Raw genomic sequence first — 9,674 nt, forward strand, 5'->3', positions numbered from 1 at the left:
TGTAGTAGATGCTCTTAAGCTGGTGTGTAGAGACTTGCTCAAGTCTGGGAGGCTTGTTAAAAGTGCAAATTTCTGCACCTCATCCATAGGTTTTGTTTGTTTTTGTTTTGTTTTGTTTTGTTTTCAGTAGGTTTGGGGCAGAATCCTGGACTTGAATTTTTTTTTTAATTTAATATATTTATTTGAGAGAGAATGCGCGCAAGAGAGAGCATGAGGCAGGGGCAGGGAGAGGGAGAAGCAGGCTCCCCGCTCAGCAGGGATTGATGCTCTCAATCCCAGGACCCCGGGATCATGACCTGAGCCAAAGGCAGACACTTACCTGACTGACCCACTGCAGGTGGCCTTGGACTTGACATTTTTAATGAGTGCTTCAGCAATTCCACACAAACCATCCTCGGGCCCCATGCTGGAGAGTGCTGGTCTGCTGGATGGAAGAGCTTAAAGCCAGTGGGAGGGGAAGGTCATGACGAGAGGACAGTTGGATCTCATTCTCTCCTGGAAAATGAGGTCAAGTTTACAATTACTGCCTATGCACCATTTGAGTCAAACATCAGACTTCCAAACATTATAACAAACAACTTAAACCAACTCAGTAGGCATGTGGGAAATAGTAGCAACATAAAGTGACTATATTCATGAGGGCCAGGGTTGGTGATCTCTGAAGACCCTTTTCAAGAAGAAACTGCTCTAAGTTTCTGAAATGTATCCCCACAGTTCTGGAGGCCAGACATCCAAAATCAGTGTCAGAGCAGCACTGTGCTCCCTCCAGGGGCTCTGATTGCTGGGGAGAATTCTATCCTTGCCTTCTCCATCTTCTGGTGGCTGTGGACAGTCTTTGCCCTGTGGTCACATCACTCCCATCTTCATGGCCAGCACCTTCAAGTCTCTCTGCTCCTTGGTCACAGCCCCCTCCTCCATGTATGTGATGTCAGCCTCTGCCTCACTCATAAGGATGCGTGTGATGGCCTTTAGGGTCCACACACACCATCCAGGATACCCATCTCAAGAGCCTTAAGGATTGGGATGTGGCTATCATTTGGGGTACCATTTTTCAGCCTACCAGAGAAGCCTCTAATGATACGGCATTTAGTTCTTTTGAATTTTGCATAACAGGCTGAAGTAAAGTAACCCCACCAAAAACGAGGGTACTGAGTTTGAAAACCATCCACAGCAGAAGATTCAAGTATCCAGATAAGAACTTTACCAATATGATTAATGTCACAGAAAAGAGTAAGAGGAGAGTGGGGTGAAGAATTCTGGCATTCCACTCAGTGTTGGGGATACCTAAACGAACAGCTCACAGTCTAGCATGGGATATAGATACTAAATACACTGAATCATCTAATTATGTCCAAAAAATCTTGTGCTTAACCCAATCATCTTGCCTAAATAGTAATAGTAACCAGTACAGTGGTCCTCAGATCTTAGGCTGGGATCCCCAGAAAGCAGAAGTTTATGTGCTACTGCTTTCCTGAGGGTGCAGCCAGGGAAGCAGGAGCGAGAGAAAATGGGAGTGACACAGGGAGGGAGCCTTGGCATTGACTTAGTAACCATTTAGTATTGGGGGCAGCTGAATGCTTCATCTCAAAGGACCCTTATGAGAGCCTGTAGAGACACCTGCATCTCAAGACCTTCTTGCAGAGGAAGGAAAGGAAGAGAATTCATCCACTGGCTTTTGTTTCCCATGGTCAAAGGTTAGCTATGAGACATAACCCAGCTCCCAGCCTGATTCCTGCCCACACTTATGGTTGGCACTCTGGGAGGACCTACCAAGTTCTGCAGCGAGCGGCAACCCGTGTACGTGAAACTGACTGGAGCCCAGCAGATCTGGTCCCTGCAGGGGTGGCTGAGAGGGAAAGGTGGCCTTGGCCCCAGAGACAGGTGCTACAGGAGGGATCTGGGTGGCACTTAAGAGATGTTGTATACAACTTGTGTAGGGACAAAGGTCAGTAGCAATACAGTTGTCAGAAAAATGAGACATAGATGTCACTGGATCATTCTGACAGAATTTACTCACCTAAAGGATATTTAAAACTGTCAGCACAGTCAGGATATATGGCAGTGAGACTAGGAACGTTTTCTAAAATAGAGGGAAAGATTCTGGCCTAAAGATTTTACTGAGGAGTACACAGTTGTAGGTAAGAATGTGTGAATGAGTGAGGGTCATATCAGACCTTCTAGAAGCGTGAATGTCTCCCTTCAGGCCGTATGGTCTATTGATTAATCTATCCAATGAACTATCATTCCCCCATCCACCTATCTACCTACCCCTCACCTGTTGATCTAGACAATAATCCACCCATCTACCCACCCACTGATCTACCCATCCATGGCTGGAGCAGCTTATACATGGCCAAGACCACCTCACCTGAGCCAGATACATCTCACCAACCTCAGAGCTGTCATTCCAACAGAAATGAACTCAGCCCCCACCCTCAAACTTTCAGGGTGAAATCAGACCAATTCTAGAGCCTCCTTGAGTTCAGGGCTGGGAACCAGAATAGGGGTCATTTCTCAGAAGTCTCTGGGAGTCATGCTAACAAGTCCTCTGACTTACACAATAGAGTATATCCTGCACAAACCATTATAAATCAACGTGGAAGTTTGAGGTTCAAGATTCCTTCTTCCTTCCTCCCCCGCTCCAGGTTTCTGACTGAGGGAGTATATCTAAGGATGGGAAATAATGTGCCAATTTATGTATTAAACCTGGACAAGGGTGTAGGAGCTATAGTCGGGAAGGCAGCTGAGGTTAGAAGATCAGCGTTTGGGGTAATTCAAGGTGTCAGAAACATAGGAGTGAGGCAGTGGAGGCAAGAGAATTATGAGGCAAGGACCAGGTCCTGAAGGTGTTTGCAGCCCACTCTGTGTGCTGTGAGAATGGAAGGCTGAGAAATGATCATAAAAATTCATCTCAACATTTTATGGGGCTTTCTCAGAAGAACCTTGTAAGAATTAAGTGAGCATGATCCAAGAACCACACAACTCTACGCCTCCCCTGACACGTCTTGCTGTTCCTGCCCTTCCACACTGGAGACGGGGAGAGTGGGGTCTCCCATCCCTGAGGTCAGAGCCAGTGAGGGGAGGGGCCGTGGATGCAGCCATGAACTCTGCGGGGGCAGGAACCCGCTGCTTGAGGCCCCCCTAGCGGGTGGGTGTGGGCCGCCTGGATGGGAGGGGGCAGGGTTCAGAACAGAAGAAACAGAGCACTCTTCCGGCGCTGCTGTAGCAAGGACCATAGACTCAGTGGCTTAGAACAGCGCACATGTATTCTCTTAGTAAGTTCAGGAGGCTGGCCGCAAGGGTTCTCGCTGGGGTAAACGCAGGGCATCGGCAGGGCTGTGTTCCTTCCGGAGGATCAAGAGGAGACTATTTCCTGCTTCTCCTGGGTGCTGGGCCCGTCCATCTTCAATCCCGCAGTCCGCCATCGCCTGCACTTTGGCGTCTGCTTCTGTCACCGCGCCTTCTCCAACTCCGCCGTTTCCTTCCCCCACTTCTGAGGACCCGTGTGGGATGACATTGGGCCCCTTGGATGATCCCGCACGTTCTCCCCATCTCCGGATCCTTAGCCGAACTCTCTGCAAAGCTCCTTTGGCCACGTAAGAAACTAGTCACAAGTTCTGGACCATCCGTGGGGGCCGGGGAGGCTGGGGAGGTGCGCAGGGGGACAGGCGAGGCACGGCGACAGAGCCTGCAGCATCCTGCCACACGACTCACTGAGAGTCACCTCACACGTGCTGAGGAGACGTGGAGGGAGGAAGACATCCAGGGTACTTCTTGGGGAAGCTTTTTTTTTTTTTTTTTTAATAAACATATAATGTATTATTAGCCCCAGGGGTACAGGTCTGTGAATCGCCAGGTTTACACTTCACAGCACTCACCATAGCACATACCCTCCCCAATGTCCATAACCCAACCACCCTCTCCCTAACCCCCTACCCCCCTCAGTTTGTTTTGTGACATTAAGAGTCTCTTATGGTTGGGGCGCCTGGGTGGCTCAGTGGGTTAAAGCCTCTGCCTTTGGCTCAGGTCATGATCTCGGGGTCCTGGGATGGAGCCCCGAGTCGGGGGGCGGCGGGGGGGTGGTCTCTGCTCAGCGGGGAGCCTGCTTCCGCATCTCTCTCTGCCCACCTCTCTGCCCGCCTCTCTGCCCGCTTGTGATCTCTGTCAAATAAATAGATTTTTTAAAAAAAAATTCTCCTGGTCCCATCTTGTTTCATTTATTCTTTTCCTACCCCCCAAGCCCCCCACGTTGCATTCCACTTCCTCATATCAGGGAGATTATATGAAATTGTCTTTCTCCGATTGACTTATTTCACTAAGAATAATACCCTCTAGTTCCATCCACGTCGTCGCAGATGGCAAGATTTCATTTCTTCTGATAGCTGCATAGTATTCCATTGTGTATATATACCACATCTTCTTTATCCATTCTTCTGTTAATGGCTATCTAGGCTCTTTCCATAGTTTGGCTATTGTGGACGTTGCTGCTATAAACATTCGGGTGCACGTGCCCCTTCAGATCACTACGTTTGTATCTTTAGGGTAAATACCCAGTAGTGCAATTGCTGGGTCGTAGGGTAGCTCTATTTTCAACTTTTTGAGGAACCTCCCTGCTGTCTTCCAGAGTGGTTGCACCAGCTTGCATTCTTGGGGAAGCTTTTGAACCAGGTTGGGCAGAGGATATGGAAAGCTTGTGAACCAACAGAATGAGGTTTGAAGACAGATGAGACAGAAGGAGCAAAGCAAATGCAAAACCTGCAAGAGAAGGCAGGTCTCACCCCCAACCCCACCATGCTTCTTCCTTCCTTTGCCTTTTAAGTGGACTCACCTGGAAGGAGTTTGGTGTAGTTGCAAATTCATGGGATTCGGGGAGCCCACCTTGGTGCGAATCCTGGCTGTACCCCTTGCTAGCTCTGCGACCTCAGGCAGCCTTCTGAACCTCTCCGATCCTCGATTTCCTTCTCTGTGGAATGGGAATTCTAATTTTGCCAGCCTCCGAGTGGTGTTGCAGGCTCCAAATTAAGATGAGATGCGCCTTATTTGGGAGGAAATGAAGGCGGAGGAGGCGTCATAAGAATGTTCTACCGCCCCTGCTGATGCCACGTCACTCGCTGTGGGGAACACAGAAAGGAAGAAACAAGTCTACCCATCGCTGCAGTGATTCTTGGCATCTGCGAGCCTGAAACTTCAGAGCAGACTGGAGCCCCACAGCTTCAGCAGGCCACACTGGATCTTGTCTGCCACAGACGTAGCGGGACACCCTCCCCAGCCAGCAGCGGGAACTCTGCTCACGCTCAAGAGCCAGGAGAGCCGGCCTCCCACCAGTTCATGCCTCTTCCCCCACAGCCCCTCAGCTTCTCAGACTCTTCGGCCACATTCCTACACCACTTCCCCTCTCGGGCTTCTCCTTTACCTTCCCAGAGCGTTGGGAATTTCTCGTAAATATCAAAACCCTACTCACTTTCCTTTCTTTTGAACCAGGGCTTCCCTCTAGAGCAAATAACCCACTTTCCTGCTGGGTCTTATCCCCTCAGTGTCCACACAGAGCCCAAGAGGAGAGGATCAGATATGGTGGTTACATGGGTGTGTGTATGTGGGGGTGGCAGTGGGAATTCTGGACTGTTTGCTCTTCTCCGCAGATGGGGAACGCAGAAGTCTGTACTCACCACACATTCCCCCGGCATCCCCACATCTGGAAGATGTGCCTGGGTTCCTTGAAGAGAGCTCATGAGCAGAAATAGATGCCCGTTTGTCCGTTTGAGGCAGTGAGTGGAGGCGTAAGCCCCAGACTCTTGTCAAGGTCCTCTTCTTGGGGAGAAGGTCACATTCAAGTAAGAGGCAAAGCAGATGGCAAGAAAGGCTCCCCAGCATCAGGGGGTCCCCAGTTGGCTGTGCTCCTAGGCAGGCAGCCCATCGGGGCTGGTGCTCTTTCTCTGTTGCCTAGTCTGATGGGCTGGGAGTGAGTGGAGGACAGATAGCAGTCGGCTTCTCACTGCCATTCCCTGAGGTGAGGGCAGCCACAGCCTCCTTCTAAAAGAGGCAGAAGCAGTTCTATACAGGGTAGTCTGTAATGGAGAGCCTGGGTTGGTTGGTTTTGTTTTTTTGTTGTGGTTTTTTTTTTTTTCCCTAAAGAAGCTGGACTCACCAAATATGAAACCTCGTTTACAATAGGGGCCACGTGGTTCACATCAGGTTCACTTTGGGAAGCCTGGACGGTGAGTGACATTTCAAAGGATTAGCAGCCGCATCCCAGCAGCAGCAAGCTGGCTCGATGAGCGCTGATCTTTGCAATGTGACATGCAGCCTATGTGGTAAAAGGCTGAATGAAGATGGGAGAAAACAGCCCTGATTTCATATATGAACCGCAAACTGAAAGTCACAAGGACAGATGCTCCAAATGGCAGTGTCAGTTTCGAATTGGGCTGCTTGTCAGATGGGGTATTCTGTGTAACTCTGTGTGTATTAGTTGGGCTCGATTTGCTGCTGTAACAAGCAGCCCCCCAAATTGCATTGACCTGACACTTCAGAGATTTATTTCTGGCTCATGTTCCAGTCTGATGCAAATCAGAGGGGGTGGGAGCCCTCTTCCCCATCATTCAGGGACCTAGCCTCCTTCTGTTTAGTAGCTGAGCATTGTCTAGGCAGGCAGAGTCTTCCCCTTGAATTCTCAACATCCAGCTGGCAGGTGGAAGAAAGGGACCTGGGAAGGGGCGCCCTAGAATTTTTAGGGCCCAGGGCTAAATGGGCTCATGTCACTTCCTCTTGTTTTCTATTGTCCAGCACTAAACATACAGACGGTCTAAATGAAAGACTGCTGGGAAATACAAAACAGCTGTGGGTTCAGGAAGACGAGGAACCAGGTTTGGAGGGCTCTGGTCGCTCTCTGCAACTCCCTGCCACTGTGCTGGGGACAGGAACAGCTGTGATGAGTTTCTTATTGATGGCAAATGAGTGCTGTCTCCTGATCTGTTTGTGCTGGTTTCTCACACTTAAGCCAATGTTTCTGCCATTCCTTAAACTGTGTGTAGAATTCCATTTTCAGTGTTCTCTTTGGAGCCCTTGAATACTCTAATGAATGGCAAGTCTTTGTCCCTTGAGGGTTCATTTGGGTTTCTGGAAACATCTAAAATCACTAGGAACCCGATCTGGGTATAAGGGGAGCAGTTAAGCTACATTTTCTTCTTTGGGTCAAAAATGAAGTGTGATCACAAAGTCAACTGACTCTTGAGGCCATTTCCAAAGTTAGGGTCCCAACATAACACATTTTGAGGACAAGACCTCTCAAAGTGCTGACTTGATAGCATTTACTTAGATAAATTGTGTGGGTGTGTGTGCACGTGTGTGTGAGTGTGCGTGCATGTGTGTGTGGTGAGGGATGGTGGCTATGCTTCATACACTTTTATTCATGATCTGTGTTGGTCTTTTTTGCCTGACCAGATTGAAAGACCTTCAGGAATACAGGCGTATCTTCACTTACAAATCATCCCAATTTGGGGTTTTAAATATTTTTCCTGTGCTCTGTCAACCTATGCAACCTATCATGGATTTGTTCAGTCGTTCGCTTAGTAAGTGTTTATTGAATGTCTGTGTGTGCAAAGCCCTTAATAAAAAAAAAAAATCAGACACTGTGAAACCAGATGACAGCTGTTGCTTCTGCAGCTCAGTCCATAGGTGCTGGAAGAAGAATGTTCTGGGATGAAGAAGCAGGAATTGGGCACACTTCTAGGATGGCCAGGAAGGGAGGAACTGGGCTTGGAACAGACTACACTTGGATGTTTCAACCAAAGTGCTCTGGGAAGAGTAATTACCGGCAAGATTTTTATTAGACTGAAGAGACTAGATTAGCTCTTCTCCGAACTCACGTTTTATTTTTCAGGTTAAACTCTATGCTCTGGAAAATCTTCATGTCTGTTTAGAATTAGTCATGTTACCCCAAGGTCTGGTGTAGACCTGAGCTTACCTTTTCCTTATGAACAGTAGGAAAAAGCATAAGACATAGGGGTGGGCCATGTTCTTTGGCTGCAGTTCCAGGAACAAATTTGGGGAGCCCACTGTGCCATCATACAGCTGCATTCAGGGGTGAGGGGGTAAAGCCTTATTTCTGAAAGTGTGGTTCTCAGCTCACGAATATAAGAAATCACCTGGGATTTTTTTTGCTGAATGCAGATTCCCGGGCCCTTCCCAGACCTCCTAAATCAGCCAAGGAACATACATTTTTAAGGAACCTCCCCTCCCATCCCCAGGTGATGCTCAAAAGTTTGAGCAGCCCAGGTGGAAAGGCTTTGGGCTGATGTGAATCTGGGACTAGCTGTCTTTATGAGCTCCAGGCTGTGTGGTGGGCAGTAGCCCTCCTAGGCCAAGGCTTCATGTGATGTCTGCTGGGGAGGCATGCTGATCCATGCTGGGGTCCCATAAACTGCACTGTGGGGAGCCCCTTCCCCATGGGCCGCACTGATTAGCCAGAGACAAAACGCCTCAGAATCTTGTCCCACTAAGAACAGTGGAATTGGGTTATATCGCCTCGTGTACACATGTCTGCATACAGGGCTGTGTGTGTGTGTGTGTGTGTGTGTGTGTTTGCAGCTGTCGGTCTGTTTATCTCTAGAATTGGATATACACATTTTGTTGTCGTTAGCATTAGTGGGTACAACCCTCCCCTTACCTTCTGCCTCTGCCCCGACATCCTCCCTTCCTTCCAGTCCCATCTCTCAGGATGCTAGGGCTCTGTGGTCGTGGCGTTCATCTGCAGCTGGGGTCCTGCAATTCATGGTCAATCCTTAAAAATTAAATAAGAAAATCTTTCCTGAGCTGGGCATTCATTTATTATTCATTATTCATTATTATTATATGTCTATTCATATAGACACCCATATTCATTGTCCCGTATGATCCTCGGAATAGCCCAGTGAGGTAGGCACGATTTCTCCCATTTTACAAAGGAAGAAACTGAGGCTCAGGAAAGTATTCTACTTAAGATCCCATAGCTAGGCAGTGGCAGGTCTGGATTTGAACTCAGATCATCCCTCAGTCACTGTCCACAGTCCCGGTGGAGGACAGTCCAGATCCGATCTCTCTGGAAGCTGCCAGCTGCTCACCCTTTACTTCTAGAGCAGGCAGCACTGGTAGACCGTAGCCCCATGAGTCAAATCGAGGCCAGAGCTGCTTGTTTTTAACTGAGGTGAAATTCATGTAAAATGAAATTAACCATTTTAACCACCACCTGTTTTTAAATAAAGTTTTATTGAAACACAGCCGTGCCCATGGGATCACATATTGTCTACGGCTGTTTTTGCACTATAGTCGCGGAGTTGAGCACCTGTGGCAGACACGAGGTGTCCCACAAAGCCTCAAATACTGACCATCCGGCCCTTTCCAGAAAAAGTTTCCCAGCCCCTGATTTTTAGAGTTTTGACCTGGATCCAAGCCCTTGGGAATGAGTTTTCTCAGACATCTGTCTCTCTGTGAAGAAGTGCCCTTCTTTCCTAAAGGTCAACTCTCCCTCTCTGTTGTAAGCCATCCTTCTGTACCTCATGGACCTAGCTCCTTTTCCTCCTGTTTCCACCACCCACAGTTCAGCCCTGGCTAATACACACCTGTGCCTGGTCTGTGGCGTGCCACACCCTTTTTCTTTTGGGCCAAATAACTGGTATGGATGTTTACACCTGGACATCTCA

This window comes from Lutra lutra, chromosome 1, assembly GCF_902655055.1.
Source record: "Lutra lutra chromosome 1, mLutLut1.2, whole genome shotgun sequence".
Classification (NCBI taxonomy): Eukaryota; Metazoa; Chordata; class Mammalia; order Carnivora; family Mustelidae; genus Lutra; species Lutra lutra.